The sequence below is a fragment of the Hoplias malabaricus genome, chromosome 18 (assembly GCF_029633855.1).
Source record: "Hoplias malabaricus isolate fHopMal1 chromosome 18, fHopMal1.hap1, whole genome shotgun sequence".
NCBI classification, from domain to species: Eukaryota; Metazoa; Chordata; class Actinopteri; order Characiformes; family Erythrinidae; genus Hoplias; species Hoplias malabaricus.
The window spans coordinates 31,340,026-31,356,166 of record NC_089817.1 but is presented as its reverse complement, the minus strand read 5'-3'; positions in this window follow the sequence as shown (position 1 = coordinate 31,356,166).

Sequence of the window (16,141 nt, the reverse complement as noted above, 5' to 3'; positions counted from 1 at the left end):
AACATCACAGTTCAATACTGCTTTCCTGACAATAATTCATCATGTATAAAAGAGGTCAATGGGGGTCCTGTATATTTTCTCCTGTGCTTCATTTTCTCATGTATAGTTGTGTGCACTGTGGTTCTGAACCTGCTGGTGATCATCTCCATCTCTCACTTCAAGCAGCTCCACACTCCAACCAACCTAATCATCCTCTCTCTGGCTGTGGCTGATTTCTTTGTGGGACTGGTTAATATGCCTGTGGATTTAAGCAGCTTGATGGACTCCTGTTGGTATCTTGGAACACTAGCATGCTACATTTATCAAATGATCGGTTTTGTCTCAATTTATGGCTCTCTGTACAGTGTGATACTCATAGCAGTTGATAGATATATTGCAATCACTAACCCTCTGCAGTATTCCAGTCAAATCACACTTCAAAAAATCTTGCTGTCAATTATTCTTGGCTGGTCATTTTGTCTGTGTTATGTCACTGTGTTCTTATACTTTAACAAATATTTATTTCAGTCTCAGGCCTCATGTTCTGGAGGATGTTTTCTGCATGTAAATGATTATTGGGCCACCACTGAACTTGTATTTGTATTCATAGCCCCATCCTGTTTTATACTATTCTTATATTCATTTATTTTTAAAGTGGCAATACATCAAGCCAAAGCTGTCAGAGCTGTGAGAAATGGTGCCTCAAACACTCATGGAGCTAAAACACCAAGGGCTTCTGAAATCAAAGCAGCCAAGAAATTAGGCACAGTGGTTTTTGTTTTCCTTGCTTGCTGGATAGCATTTTTTGTATGGCCTCTGACAGTTCATGCATCTGAGACTGTGTCAATCCTTTTTGCCTTGCTAATAGACATGAACTCCTTTGTGAACCCACTGATGTATGCTATTTTCTATCCATGGTTCAGAACATCTGCAAAGTATATTATAACATGCAGTATATTTCAATCATCATCATCAAGGCTGAATTTCTTTATTGAACATTAAACTCAGACTGCTTTCATCGACAGAGCAGAGGCCTCTACTGCTACTAGTACTGCTTCTACTGCTCTAATACTTTTTTTTTCAAATGCCTCATAAATTTAAAATTATAAATTATCAAGTAAAAGTGATATTTTAAAAAGCTGTACTTGTAAAATCTAAGCAATTTCATGTGATCAATTTTAATAATTATACTATGGCCCAATTTAACAGAGACAGGGATGAAGGGAGGCGTAACCTCATAAACCTCCTTTTCCAATTCCATCCCAGAATCTCAATTACAAACATGTTACGATGGTGATGGTGAGTGTTAATAAAGTGCCTGAAAGCCAAACTTCTCCTGACTCTGGTTCCCTTCTTCTGAGAATGGCAAATAGAGTAAAATATATACTAATATATCAGTAAATACTGATTATACGAGATCAGTATTTGGTCTATTTTTATAGTACTGTTTTGAGTAGCTATCACATTTTCTTATTTGCTCAAAGTGTACTTTAATAAACAGTTGAATATCCACAATAACATGTATGTATATAAATCAGGTTTCAGAGGATTGTTGTCTATGCCACAGGCCTGTCTCTAACAACTAACATTCATATTTAACATGAAGAATTAACCCTAAAATATTTAACTTCATATTGGGTGCAGAACCTGCTGAGAACACCCACTTGTACTAGTGCACAAGCTATTTACCTCACCCACACACTCTGTGAAAGTGTCTGAACCCCAACCGCACCCCCTTAAGGACTAAGATTTGCTCATTTTCACAGCCTGTTGATGAGCTCATCTCTGACTCTTGCCATTAGTGTCATTTTTTTGGAGGATTTCTCAGTTCCTTCCATGTAGGGGGTGTGTGATATGACAATATCAGATAATGACACATACGAATGTCACATAGACACATAAATGCCTACACAGGGAGATTCACATTGAACCCTGCTACAATGCACATTCAATCTGCTGCAGTTTTATGCTCACGTATGTAGGGATTTTTCCTTCTCAGCAAAGCACACTATATGTTTGTTCCCTTCATGCCCATCCTAGAAACACAAACATCATTTGTGCAAAACATCATGTTTTAGAGTTTTGTCCCCTAACTTTATTTTTCATGTAGGAAGTCATGAACCAAACCAACTTTGAGAAACTAGCCCAGTCAACATTGATCATATGGAACTAATCTGGATTTTTCCAAACCACTGTGGAAAAAATGGTCTGTTATTCCTTTGTTCTTTTACTGCTATGTTTTTAAATGGGTCATTAATTATGCTGCGTAATAACTAGCAAAATGTTATTGAACTCCTACAATTCCAATCAATCTTTTTTTTTTAAACCTGTCAGTATATCTGAAACATTACAGGTCCAATATAGACAGTCAAGATAGCATATGACATAATATAATTTCGGCTAATCATACATTTTACCATTTTATCTTTAATTCCACTCCAAATAAGAAATATGTATAGGTGAAAGTTACATTACCAGGAAAGTTATGAACAAATATTAGCGACAATATGGATACACAGGATTATGATAATGTAAGCCAATACACTTAAAAAGTACAACATGCCAAATTGAAACTGAAAAAAATAAATAAACAAAAGCATAATCTCAGGTGAAAAACATATATACAGACCTCATTGACTTTGTTTAATTTGCAGAAAAAAACTGCAAAATGTTTACTTATAAGTTTACAGGCTGCATATTTACATTTTTACTCAATATATTTTCTCAGCACCGTGAATTGCATTAATTAAATGATAACAATCGTTTTAATGATTTAATTCAACTAAATTGTGTTAATGTGTGAATATATATTTGCTTTTCAGGGATTAATAAACTGAAATACCTATATATTTTTTTCCTAATTCCATTACAATAAATTTAATAGAAGATTTTAAATTGTGTAGAGTTTTATTACATTTTAAGATAGCTATTTTTTTTTCAGGTTTTCAGGACGAGAGGGGAGAGAAACTACTATAATGCAAGCATATGAGTCATGAGAGCCATGAACATCAAATAACATTACTAGCAGAAAAAAAATGAACCATAGTTTTTATTGTATATATCAGAAAGCTTCAAAATGGTTCTTTGGTGAAATTAGGTTAGTAAATGTAGATCTGGAACATGCCTGGGGATTTCAATCATGCAGACCCAAGGGCTGTGTTTTCTGGACTTTATAAACACATAGACTTTCCAACACAGGGCAACAACACTCTGGATCAGGTCTTCACCACACGGAGAGGAGCTTACAAAAACCTGCACCTCCACCACCTTGGTGCCTCTGATCACCTCAATATCATGTTAATGCCAGCTTTCAGACCACTGGTTAAAGTCATCAAACCAGTTCTAAAGCAGGTACGGGTGTGTTTTAGCACCACAGACTGGAATGTGTTTAAGTAATATGGTATGTAACAAATAAGATAGACAGAAATGACAAAGCTCAATTTTTTGGCGGCGTTGGCTTGAAAAGAGCCAGAAACTTTGAATTCTTGTTTGTTTGGAACTCCATTGCTCAAAGCACCGATGACTTTTGCATGATGTCTAGCCACCTTAAAAATCAAAGCATACAACACTAGTATAACAGAGCAAGGGGTTACAAATGAAAGCAGAAAGTCAAAAATCATCCAGGAATATTTTATGACCAGAACACACTCTCCGTAGCATGTGCAATATAACTGTGTTGCAGTGAGATGGTCATTAAAGAACATAAATACGATGAAATAAATCAGACAGAAAGACCAGCTTAACATAATGCATATAGACATCTTACACACTGTGACTCTACTGGGATAAAGCAGGGGGGTCACACACAGCAATGCAACGATCTACTGCAATTAAAACCAGACTGAAGCAAACACTGAGAGAGAACTGACCAGTGGGAAAAGAGAGCATGCCAATTTTCCAAGATACCAACAAGAATCCATCAGTTGCATGATATTCCCAGGCATAATGATCAGACCTACAATAAGATCAGCTACAGCCAGAGAGAGGATGATCAGGTTCGTTGGAGTGTGGAGCTGCTTGATGTGAGAGACGGAGATGATCACCAGCAGGTTCAGAAACACAGTGCACACAGATATACATGAGACAACAATGAACAGAAATATATAAGCAGGGCCTGTCCGGACAATCTTTCTGCAAGATGAGTTAACTCTGTTATCCATCTGAAATAGAAACAGATTTACTTTCTGGAAGTAAATTCTCTTTTCTGTTCAGGAAGACTGAACTGAGAGATCTGCCTGTTGGTCATGTCTGTTTATACATGTGCATGGACCCTCCCACTGACATGTGAATAGCTGGATTATGTGTAATTTTCCCTGAGTTCTTATCATGTGGGACATCTGAGAACAGCTGAAGATGTTTTTTTTTTTTTTTACTGTATACAGTATAGATCTTACCTGCATTAAAGCATCAAAGCATCTACCATTTCCATTGGGACATGAACACAGAAGGAAACCTACTCACAACTAAATGCCTATTTTACCTTCTATCATTCACTATTCCATATTCAACAATATGTTTTGACTTACAGTAAGAGCTAAATGCAAAGCTAATGGTGACCCGAAATAAAAAAATCCCACGCTGGTAGGTAGATTGGTGACTCAAAAGTGTCTATAGGTGTGAGTGTGTGAATGAATGTGTGTGTGTGTGTGTGTGGTCCTGTGCAGGACCCACCATAAGCGTTTAGAAACAATGAATGAATGAATGAATGAATGAATGTACCCAATGGAAATCTTTTGGGACTTTGTTGATGATTTTAGTTTTAAACCAAATCTATGTAATATATTTGATTAAAAATCTTAATGATTTTTAAAAGGCTTCTTGAAAACCTCAGTCCTGTGTATAATGCACTTATAGCCCTGACAAATGAGAACTTTTGTAGTTAGAAACATACTGACCTTGCCAAACATGAAACATTGTTCACTACATTTGGCAAATCATTGTTGAAGTTTCTCTGAATCTCAAATGAATACGATCACAAATGAAGCTGTTTTGTGACTGTGGTTGTAAAGGTCAGATGAGTTGAAGGATTGTGCAAAGTAGAAAGTTTGGGTTACACGTCCTATGAATTTTGTATTTATTATGCATTTTTAGCATACATATACCTTACAAGGACTGCTATAAACCTCTATAATTACTCATACATAGATATAGCTAAATACATAACACTTTATAATTGCAGGTGTTAAATTGCACTATAATAACCATCTGGGCAGGATGGGGTTCTCACAGGAGGCAATCACTGCGTGCATAGCCACCACACCATGTTGGTTGATTTGTGTGTTAACGGGTGGGGGATGTAGTTTTTTGTGCTTGGGGGTGTTTTTCTGTGTGCCTGGTGTGTGATCACTGATGGGACAGAACAGTATCTATCGTCTGGAGATTTGTGTGACGGTGGGTGAGTATATGCCACTCATCATCATCATCATACAACTAGCCCAAATACTGACTTGTTCACTTGTTCCCTATTCCCTTTTTAGGACAATAATTCATAGTTATTGGCAGAATTGCCTTGTCACAATACTCATATTTTTGTATGATGAGCCTTATCTACTACTACTGCCTCAAAGCACCGATGACTTTTGCTTGATGTTTAGCCACATTAAAAATCGAAGCATGCAACACTAGTATAACAGAGCAAGGGGTTACAAATGAAAGCAGAACGTCAAAAATCTTCCGGGAATATTTTATGACTAGAACACACTCTCCATAGCATGTGCAATATAACTGTGTTGCAGTGAGATGGTCATTAAAGAACATAAATACGATGAAATAAATCAGACAGAAAGACCAGCCGAAGATTATACATATAGACATTTTACACACAGTGACTCTACTGGGATAGAGCAGGGGGTCACACACAGCAATGTACCGATCTACTGCAATTAAAACCAGGCTGAAGACAGATTCAAACACTGAGAGAGAACTGACCAGTGGGAAAAGAGAGCATGCCAATTTGCCAAAATACAAACAAGAATGCATCAGTTGCATGACATTCCCAGGCATAACAATCAGACCTACAATAAGATCAGCCACAGCCAGAGAGAGGATGATCAGGTCGGTTGGAGTGTGGAGCTGCTTGAAGTGAGAGATGGAGATGATCAGCAGCAGGTTCAGAAACACAGTGCACACAGATATACATGAGAGAGCAATGAACAGAAATATATAAGCAGGGCCTGTTGGGAACCTCCTTTCTGCACGATGAGATGTTATCAGGAAAGCAGTATTGGACGGTAACATTTTCATAAACTGGGTTATCCATCTAAGTCGACAAGGTTTTTGTTGGAAATGGCGTAACTGTGTTGTTGAGGATTACTCAACTAACATATAAGCCAATTTGCCATGTCACTTTATACATGTGTTAACCATCCCACTGACCAATGAATGGTCGCTTTGTGTTTGAAGATTCACTGATTTGATTTGCAAGAGTATGTCATCATTTACCATGTGGGTGATCTGAGAATAATATAAGGTGTATGTTGTATTTTCAGTGACGCAGAATGTAGGGAAATTTAACAGTTGTCAAGACTGAAGGATGCATACATTCTTCAAAGGACCACATCTGTATTAAATAAGGAAATGCAATATTACAGTTATAGTTTATTAATATTACACTGACAGCCCAATGAAAAGGTGAACTTGGAAGAAAGTATTTTATACTTTAATATACTTTAATAATATGTGTTATATATTCCTAAAAATAATATGTTCCCTATGTGTGCTTTTATTAGTTTTTAGTTTAATTAACCTTTTAGGACAAATGCAAATAATTCCTGGAGGCTCCCTGAGAAGCTCAAATCTGTGCACATTGTAGATGTTAGTGTTTTACTGGGAACAGTGATGGTTGTAAAGTGGTTTACTGGTGTCACACTCACGTCCCGTCTGGTCCGTTTTCTCCGCACATGGCTTTGTTTTGTTTATTTCAATGTCTCCGCCTTTGTCTCCGCCTCTTTTACGTCACCCTCGTTATTTGTCTCAGGTGCGTCTCGTCTGTGTTGTGCATTTAAGCCCTCTGGTCTGAAATAAATCAGACAGAAAGACCAGCCTAAGATTATGCATATAGAGATCTTACACACAGTGACTCTACTGGGATAGAGCAGGGGATCACACACAGCAATGTAACGATCTACTGCAATTAAAATCAGACTGAAGACAGAAGCAAACACTGAGAGAGAACTGACCAGTGGGAAAAGAGAGCATGCCAATTTTCCAAGATACCAACAAGAATCCATCAGTTGCATGATATTCCCAGGCATAATGATCAGACCTACAATAAGATCAGCCACCGACAGAGAGAGGATGAGCAGGTTGGTTGGAGTGTGGAGCTGCTTGATGTGAGAGATGGAGATGATCACCAGCAGGTTCAGAAACACAGTGCACACAGATATACATGAGAGAACAATGAACAGAAATATATAAGCAGGGCCTGTTTGGACAACCTTTCTGCAAGATGAGTTGTTGTCAGGAAAGCAGTATTGAACTGTGATGTTTTCATAAACTCTGTTATCCATCTAAAATAGAAACAGATTTACTTTCTGGAAGTAAATTCTCTTTTCTGTTCAGGAAGACTGAACTGAGAGATCTGCCTGTTGGTCATGTCTGTTTATACATGTGCATGGACCCTCCCACTGACCTGTGAATAGCTGGTTTATGTGTAATTTTCCCTGAGTTCTTATCATGTGGGTAATCTGAGAACAGCTGAAGATGTTTTTTACTGTATACAGTATACAGTATAGATCTTACCTGCATTAAAGCATCAAAATAACATTTCCATTGGGACATGAACACAAAAGGAAACCTACTCACAACTAAATGCCTATTTTACCTTCTATCATTCACTATTCCATATTCAACAATATGTTTTGACTTACAGTGACAGCTAAATGCAAAGCTAATGGTGACCCGAAAAAAAAAAAAATCCCACACTGGTAGGTAGATTGGCGACTCAAAAGTGTCTATAGGTGTGAGTGTGTGAATGAATGTGTGTGTGTGTGTGTGTGTGTGTGTGTGGTCCTGTGCAGGACCCACCATAAGCGGTTAGAAACAATGAATGAATGAATGAATAAATGAATGAATGTACCCAATGGAAATCTTTTGGGACTTTGTTGATGATTTTGGTTTTAAACCAAATCTATGTAATATATTTGAGTAAAAATCTTAATGATTTTTAAAAGGCTTCTTGAAAACCTCTGTCCTGTGTATAATGCACTTATTGCCCTGACAAATGAGAACTTTTGTAGTTAGAAGCATACTGAACTTGCCAAACATGAAACATTGTTCACTACATTTGGCAAATCAATGTTGAAGTTTCTCTGAATCTCAAATGAATACGATCACAAATGAAGCTGTTTTGTGACTGTGTTGTAAAGGTCAGATGAGTTCAAGGATTTTGCAAAGTAGAAAGTTTGGGTTACACGTCCTATGAATTTTGTATTTATTATGCATTTTATGGCATACATATACCTTACAAGGACTGCTATAAACCTCTATAATTACTCATACATAGATATAGCTAAATACATAACACTTTATAATTGCAGGTGTTAAATTGCACTATAATAACCATCTGGGCAGGATGGGGATCTCACAGGAGGCAATCACTGCGTGCATAGCCACCACACCATGTTGGTTGATTTGTGAGTTAACGGGTGGGGGATGTAGTTATTTGTGCTTGGGGGTGTTTTTCTGTGTGCCTGGTGTGTGATTACTGATGGGACAGAACAGTATCCATCGTCTGGAGATTTGTGTGACGGTGGATGAGTATATGCCACTCATCATCATCATCATACAACTAGCCCAAATACGGACTTGTTCACTTGTTCCCTATTCCCTTTTTAGGACAATAATTCATAGTTATTGGCAGAATTGCCTTGTCACAATACCCATTTTTTTTGTATGATGAGCCTTATCTACTACTACTGCCTCAAAGCACCGATGACTTTTGCTTGATGTCTAGCCACATTAAAAATCAAAGCATGCAACTCTAGTATAACAGAGCAAGGGGTTACAACTGAAAGCAGAACGTCAAAAATCATCCAGGAATATTTTATGACTAGAACACACTCTCCATAGCATGTGCAATATAACTGTGTTGCAGTGAGATGGTCATTAAAGAACATAAATACGATTAAATAAATCAGACAGAAAGACCAGCCGAAGATTATACATATAGACATTTTACACACAGTGACTCTACTGGAATAGAGCAGGGGGTCACACACAGCAATGTACCGATCTACTGCAATTAAAACCAGGCTGAAGACAGATGCAAACACTGAGAGAGAACTGTCACGTGAGAAAACAAAGCATGCCAATTTGCCAAGATACCAACAAGAATGCATCAGTTGCATGATATTCCCAGGCATAACAATCAGACCTAAAATAAGATCAGCCACAGCCAGAGAGAGGATGATCAGGTCGGTTGGAGTGTGGAGCTGCTTGAAGTGAGAGATGGAGATGATCAGCAGCAGGTTCAGAAACACAGTGCACACAGATATACATGAGAGAACAATGAACAGAAATATATAAGCAGGGCCTGTTGGGAACCTCCTTTCTTCAAGATGCGTTGTTGTCAGGAAAGCAGTATTGGACTGTAACATTTTCATAAACTGGGTTATCCATCTAAGTCGACAAGGTTTTTGTTGGAAATGGCGTAACTGTGTTGTTGAGGATTACTCAACTAACATATAAGCCAATTTGCCATGTCACTTTATACATGTGTTAACCATCCCACTGACCAATGAATGGTCGCTTTGTGTTTGAAGATTCACTGATTTGATTTGCAAGAGTATGTCATCATTTACCATGTGGGTGATCTGAGAATAATATAAGGTGTATGTTGTATTTTCAGTGACACAGAATGTAGGGAAATTTAACAGTTGTCAAGACTGAAGGATGCATACATTCTTCAAAGGACCACATCTGTATTAAATATAGAAATGCAATATTACAGTTATAGTTTATTAATATTACACTGACAGCCCAATGAAAAGGTGAACTTGGAAGAAAGTATTTTATACTTTAATATACTTTAATAATATGTGTTATATATTCCTAAAAATAATATGTTCCCTATGTGTGCTTTTATTAGTTTTTAGTTTAATTAACATTTTAGGACAAATGCAAATAATTCCTGGAGGCTCCCTGAGAAGCTCAAATCTGTGCACATTGTAGATGTTAGTGTTTTACTGGGAACAGTGACGGTTGTAAAGTGGTTTACTGGGAGCAGTGCTGGTTGTTAAATCTAAGAGCGGCAGGACCTGCGATAATGTTCCTTCCCACACTTGAGGTGAAGTAGCTGGTCACTGAAGGAACTGCCCAGTGCTGTCAGTCTCATTCTCCAGCACAGATGTTAACTTGGTTTTAGAGTTTTCCTTCCTCCCACCACCTGCACTGGGTTTAGGGGCTTCCCAGGACAGAGTGGGCCCTCCGAATAAGTTTCTTTGTCTCTCCACAAAAGATGGCTGATGCCACAACTGCATCAAAAAGAGTCTGCTCTGTCCTTTTCTGTAAAGTGCAGTAGTGTTATCTGTAACTGAAGGTAAATATAACACTCAAGATATGGTGAGAGCGGCCAAGCTTAGGAAAGGGGGACACTTTGTAACATTTTGTTATGTTATAGTAGACTGTGTCCAAGGTGTTGTTTCCTCTGGTTGGAAAATCAATAAACAGATTGAATTTAGGCATCACAGTCTTTAGATTGGCGTGGTTAAAATCCCCAGCTACTATAAACACTCCATCTGTCCATATGTCACCACTAAACTATCACCACTACCAATGCATGGGAACACTTCACAGTCATACAGTGATAAGATAAGATATCACTTTATTGATCCTGAAGGAAATTGTGATGTCACAACCTCCTCTGTCCCAACTCAAGGCCTCCGACTAGAGTATTCCTCATCTTCCTATTACTCCTCCTGGGTGTGTCTGGGCTAGAAGGCATTAGCTACAATGCTTTATTGTCTTCACTGTCAATTTTTATTTTTGAAATCTGCAATTTGGAATATAAGAAACTGGCTTTGGACTCATACAGTGCTCGCAGGGATGACTGCCTTTTGAAAATATTGGAAAGGAAAACAGGCACACGTTTAAGCATCCATTTTGACATGACACAGCATATTCTTTCCTCAGAATACTCCCTTGATAGACAGCATTGTGCCTGTTTAGATGCAGCCCCCTCTCTCTCCTCTTTTGTCCCTTCTCCCTCTTCTCTCCTTCTGTCTCTACTCATCATCCCACTCCCTCCTATTATCATCACACCCCATCACTTTATCAGGGAATATAAAGGACTGCCTCTCTGGGTTTTTCCGCTGTGCTCTTAAGAATGGCAGTTCCTGGTGGTGAAGGATTAGTTCACCAAACCTTTGAGGACACCAGTGGTTCTTGCTCTGGGCTGGCTTGAGTCTGTTGGCGCACTGGGTGGCAGATTCAATGGTTCAGTGGAGAGTTCTTTCCTGGATGAATGCCAGACATCCATGGTTCTGTAATCTCTAATCTATAAAGTAATCTCAGATGTGGTCTACTTGCTTGGCCAAATAAAGTTTACAAGCCTATGATTAGTTCTAATGTGGAAGATTTTGTTGAGCAATAAAGAAAACAAATGAATGAAGTAAAATAGAAAAAAAACCAGTAACAATTTACTTAAATGTACTATTTCTTTTTGCAGAAGGTTCAATGCTCAAAACGGAGTCAGCTGTTTAGAGATTTTTGTATGTGGATTCGAGAGGCTCTGAGAGGAGTGAGCAGGTCTTGTACCTTTGAAGATAATTCCTGAAGTCTCTGGAGCTTTTGAAATTCAGTTCCTCTTCTTGTGGGTTATTTTCTAAGATATACAGAAAACTTGTATCTTTTATACAACAAAAATTGGTGTGGTGAGAGTTGGGAGTTCTGATTGGTCTGTAAATGAAGAAACATTTGATTGGAACCGGGTGTGGAATAATATATTTGCCTCTTCTAAGAATTTCACTCACCAATTACTTCACTATAAATTTGCCAGTAGATATTATATTACTCCATATCGTGCATTCTAGATGAATCTGTCTTCTGATAACGTATGTCACAAATATTCATTAGGGACTGTTGGCACATTCATGCATGTTTTCTGGCAGTGTCCTCAGAGTGCACAACTCTGGAAAACATACTTTGTAATCTTCCTTGCTAAGTCAAGATTTTCCCAGTTCTCCAGCTTGGTTTCTGCTTGAGATGATTCTACTCTTAATATAATTTTTTGTGAAAAGAAAGTAATTATGACTGCCTCTGCTGCAGTCAAGAAAACTATTCTTAAATTTTGCGCTGTCTGTGGTATGTTAAAACTGTGTTTTTGCATTATTATTTGGATGTACTTTTATTGGAGCGAGCCACTGCCAAGCTACATCATGCTAAGGCCGCTGCCGTTGAGAGATGGTCCAAAGAGTGTGCATCTTTTTTTTTCTTTTTCTTTTTTGTGTGTGTAATGCGGGGAAAAAAATCATAATAAAAACATATTCAGAAATAAATAAATAACTCCTGAAGTCATTTAGTTCCTTTTCTAGTTGATTCTCCAACTTCGATTTATGCTCCAACTGAACTTCAACTGAACGAACTCTGACTAACTTTCCGACTAAAATTCAGTCTTGGCTCCGGGCATTGAATGTTTCCTTGGCTCCCTCCAAGGGGAGGAGCCCATGCTGTTCATACTGCTCCCAGCTACTAACTTTGATGCTAGGGACACTTCATCTTTATCTCTCACTTAGTGACCACACTGCACCCTGTTCCCTAAACTTCCAACTCCTGTGGGCCTTCAAAAAATGCATTATCACTTTGAATTACACATTGGTAGGTAGATTGGCAACTCAGTAAGTGTCCATAAGTGAGAGTGAATGTGTGAATGTGTCTGGCCCTATGAATGACTGGCGCCCCCTCCAGGTTGTGTTCCTGTCTTGAACCCAATGATTCTGGGTAGGCTCCAGACCTACCACGACCCTGAACTGAATAAACGGTTACAGACAATGAATGAATTACTGAATGTCAGAGAGCCTTTTTATAATAAAACACATAATGCATAATTCAATGATATATCTTAAAATATACAAATAAAATTTCTCAAGATTCCAGGTTGGCTCTGGACCCACCGCAACCCTGAATTGGATAAGCAGTTACAGATAATGAATGAATGAATGAATGAATTTCTCAACTTCAATAGTATTCAAGGAGCTTCACACTCCAACCAACATTCTCATATGGTCTCTAGCTCTGACTAATTTTATCATGTGACTGTTTGTTATGCCTATGGATATAATTTATCTGATAGTAATTTACACAAAAAAAAAAAAAAACTGCTTTATTTGAATTAATTGCCCTTTAAGGGCTTGAAGAACACTATCAGCCTATATTGGTTTTGGACATTATTCTTTTGCATATAGAAATTGCTCCATAATTCTTTGAAAAGGAAAAATATAACAATAATACAAAAATAAATAAATAAATAAAATAAATCTAGTACATTTATGTAGTGGTCCAAGAATCTAAATAACTTCATTGTCAATCGGTTAGTGATGTAATTCAGTTTAAAAAGAACATCTCAGAGAGCCTTTAAATAATTATGCGACATAAAATGCGTAATTCTAGAATAAATTACTCAAATTAAATCAGATAAATATGTATATATATATTATGTCTATAGTATTTAGCACGTTCTTCTAAAAAATCTCACTGGGATGCTCATATTAAACCAAATCAAGTTATAAACCAATTGCCAATTAAGTAATTTAGATTCTTGAACCAATCCAAAAATTCACCAGTTTTATTATCTTCCAACTATATTGGTATATGTGTCACGCCCTTGTTTTCTCTGTTTGTTATTGTTCATGTCTCCGCCCTTGTCCCGCCTTTGTTCCTCCTCCTCGTCAGTGTTATTTGTAATCCTGCCCCTTCATTATCTGTTCCAGGTGTCCGTTGTCTGTGTTAGGTATTTAAGTCCCCATGTCTCACTTCCTGGTTGTTGGTCATTTGTTTCCTTGGTCCTCTGTTGTTTTGTTGTTCTCCACTGTCCTTTTGCCTCATCTTTTCCCCCGCTTCGTGTTTGCCCTCAAGTCTGTTTGTCTCTATTTTTGTTATATTTTGTTCAAATATAAGTCTTTGTTTTTTACCGTTTGCGTCCGCCTCCTTCAGTCCGCCCCTGCGTGCCTGACAGAATGACTAACCTTCATAAGGATGCAGCTAACACGGAAAATCCTTTTGTCAGGTGTGCTATTCGCTGGACACCGTTCCGTACAGGCCCCAGAGATCCGGTGGGGTATGTTTTGGAGGCGACTGTGAAATGGAGTATCCGGCTCCAGCACAAACACGGCAGAGTTGCTTGACGAGGCAATTTATTGACAGAGTGACTGCTCCAGTGTGTGTCGAAGGGGGCCGCGAAAGGAAAGTGCTGGAATCTCCCCCTCGTTGGAAGAATACCCCCTCAGGTCTGGGGAAACTTTTGGGGGTGGTTAAGGGTAGGGGCTGTTAGCCTCCAACCTCAAGACAAGGGAGGCGGCACCTCTGGGGGATCTATGGTTGAAGAAATCCCTCAAGAGTGTGCCAATCAGTCCCACTAAACCCTCAACAGTTCCAGCACGTGCCCTGCGAGCAGCACAAGCCCCTGCCTCTGAGGACGTTGTTGCAGGACTGCTAACTGTTGCTGCTCCGGTCTGTTGTCTTGTCCCGAGTCCAGTCTTTTGTTTCCGGTCCTGTCGTGTCCCCAGCTCCTGTGTCTGTTCCTGTCTTGTCTTGAGTCCTGTTTCCTGTAGGTTCATTGTCTTGTCCTGTCTTGTGCTCTCTCCTGCGCCAGCTCCTGGGGGGTCTAGGCGTACACGCCCCGGGAGTTGAGCGTGTAGTAGGGGGCATCTGTCATGCCCTTGTCCTCTCGTCTATTTTCCCCACCATGTGCTCAATAAGCACATGGCTCTCTTTGTTATTGTTCATGTCTCCGCCCTTGTCCCACCTTTGTTCCTCCTCCTTGTCAGTGTTATTTGTAATCCTGCCCCTTCATTATCTGTTCCAGGTGTCCGTTGTCTGTGTTAAGTATTTAAGTCCCCATGTCTCACTTCCTGGTTGTTGGTCATTTGTGTCCTTGGTCCTCTGTTATGTTGTCCTCCACTGTCGTTTTGCTTCATCTGTTCCCTGCTTCGTGTTTGCCCTCAAGTCTGTTTGTTTCTGTATTTGTCATATTTTGTTTAAATAAAAGTCTTTGTGTTTTAGACTTTTGCGTCCGCCTCCGTCAGTCTGCTTCCGCGAGCCTGACAATGTTCTGGCATCTATTTAAATATGGGTATATATATATATATATGTATTCTCAGTTTCAACATTTGAGGTATTGTTCTGCACTATTTGAATTAGAGCGTTTAAACAAATTGCATATTGTGGCATTATTTATCCCAAATTATCACATTTTCAGGTATTTTATTTCCATTTATATTCATGCATTTTATTTCCATTGTATTTCTTGTTTTATTTCCATATATTTATTTTAAAGAATCTGTAAAGAAGGAAGCATTTAGTTGTTTGTACTTGTGGACTGACCAAACATCTAATGTATTATATATTCTATGTGTGTGTATTACAAATTACTCTTCTAATATTTTGCTCACTGTTTAAATTATGCAAATAAGACATTGGCCACTCTGAACGAGTCTCAGCTGACCCAACACTGTACGTCATGATGATGTTAGGGTTACACTATCCACTAGTGGGAGGATTCATGCTCATGTATAAAACAGAGAAGTTTACCTTCTGAATCATTTCAGATTCTTCAGCTCTGTCTCTATTTCAGATGGACGACCAAGACTACAGACACAACATCACAATTCAATACTGCTTTCCTGACCATAATGCATCATGTATAAGAGTGGTCAATGAGGGCCCTGTATTTTTTTTTCTCTGCTTCATTTTCTCATGTATATCTGTGTGCACTGTGGTTCTGAACCTGCTGGTGATCATCTCCATCTCTCACTTCAAGCAGCTCCACACTCCAACCAACCTGATCATCCTCTCTCTGTCTGTGGCTGATTTCCTTGTGGGACTGGTTACTATGCCTGTGGATTTAAGCAGCTTGATGGACACCTGTTGGTATCTTGGAACACTAGCATGCTACATTTATCTAATGATCAGTTTTGTCTCAATTTATGGCTCTCTGTACAGTGTGATA